We start from the raw sequence: 2,154 nt of genomic DNA on the forward strand, positions 1-2,154 counted from the left end.
GAGGAGATGATACCTTGCTGGCTGTGTGTTTCAGTTAGTGTTGGTATCTGTCGTGTGGTGAACCAAGATGAAACAGAGCATAGCATCACAGTAACCGAGCTTCTCTCTCACTGTGGGAATGTCCTTGGCAGTCAAGCTGAGGAGATACAGATCTTGGCAGGCTGGCACACACACCATTTCTGCAATTTCTATGTCCGGGTTCACTACTGTAACTCACCTGAACCTCACGTTTGTTATACAGTGAGGGAAAAAAGTATTTGATCCCCTGCTGATTTTGTACGTTTGCCCACTGACAAAGACATGATCAGTCTATAATTTTAATGGTAGGTTTATTTGAACAGTGAGAGACAGAATAACAACAAAAAAATCCAGAAAAATGCATGTCAAAAATGTTATAAATTGATTTGCATTTTAATGAGGAATTAAATCAATTTATAACATTTTTGACATGCGTTTTTCTGGATTGTGTTGTTGTTATTCTGTCTCTCACTGTTCAAATAAACCTACCATTAAAATTATAGACTGTTCATTTCTTTGTCAGTGGACAAACGTACAAAATTAGCAGGGGATCAAATACTTTTCTCCCTCTGTCACAAGCTGATGTGGATGCGGTGTTGGAGTCAGGCGCAGGACACAGAAGCTCAGTCAAAACGACTTTACTAGTCAACAAGACAATACAAAATAACGGGCCTCAAACACTGGAGGCGAGCGATTACGCATACAGTGCGTAAATACACTATCAACACGAGAACAAATACCATACATCAACGGACAGGCGGACAATCACACACAACTGCAAACAAAACTAAAGGAAACTTATAGGTGACCTAATCAATACATAACACGAAACAGGTGCACTAACAAGACAAGACCAAACAAACATCGAGACATCAAGCGGTAGTAGCTAGTACTCCGGGGACGACGAACGCCGAAGCCTGCCCGAGCAAGGAGGAGGAGCAGTCTCGGCGGAATTCGTGACACCCTCACTGTAAAGGTACTGTATCCACTGTTAGGCAAATTCATTACTAATATAACATCCCTCTCTCCATAGAGAATTTTGAATGTGTATTTATTAAGGATCCCCATTAGCTGCTGCTAAGGCAGCTTCCTGGGGTCCTGCATCATTAAGGCAGTTATATACAATTTAAAATATTACATGACATTACATTTCATAACACTTTACCCAATACATTTAGTGTGTTCCCTCGGGCCACTACTCCACTATCACATATTTACAATACAACCTCCATGTGTACGTTTGTGTAGAGTGCATGTCTTATGTGTATGTGTGTCTGTGCCTGTGTGTGTGTCTCTTCACAGTCCCCGCTGTTCCATAAGGTGTATTTTTATGTTTTTTTTAAATCTGATTGATTTTGATAAGCTTTGCCCTTTGATGAAATGACTCACGACATAACATGACCATAAGTGTATACATGAAAATGTATCCAAATAAAGAAAACATTAATCTCCATGGCATGCCTATATCTAAGGTATTTGCTGTTTAGTCCTCAATTTAATAAACTTACAACTGCAATCATTGCATGACTAGCCAATTGTTTAACAATAATTGACCTTGAGTATGATCATGAATATGGGAGTACATTGTGTAAAGACTTTACCTCCCTATGTGATAATTGCTGGAAGCTAAAAGTTATGCGCTGGTGAGTACATGGTTAGTCCCTCGTGGCTCTGAATCCCTGCTCCAGAGCTATTTTCAGCTGGGACTCCATTGGGCTGTCTCCCTAGAAAACAAACTACAAAAGCCTGAGGTCACTGCAAAGAACAATGCTAAAAACAACAGAACATGCTTTGGTTCATTCCAAAAGGAAACTCATATCCCTTCATTTTATTTAACTGTAATGGCTTTTTATTCAGAGGCACACACATTATCAGCTAATCATTTTGACCTCTAATAATATGCTGTTTATAAGATTCCTAGGCACAAGCAGGTGTGGTTTCCAGAAGGAAAGTTTGGTGCCTCTGCCGAAGTCCTAGATCGGTCATTGTTATAAAATACTCTTAATTTCCCCTCTGGTCACAAAGACAGCATGACACAGGCTGGCTGGGGGGAATTCCATGTATTGCAAACACTGATAAAATTACTAAGGAAACAGTCACCACCTCAGACAGAGGGTGAAAGAGACGTGCCCTATT

Source organism: Coregonus lavaretus (assembly GCF_964263955.1).
Source record: "Coregonus lavaretus genome assembly, chromosome: 11".
Lineage (NCBI taxonomy): Eukaryota > Metazoa > Chordata > Actinopteri > Salmoniformes > Salmonidae > Coregonus > Coregonus lavaretus.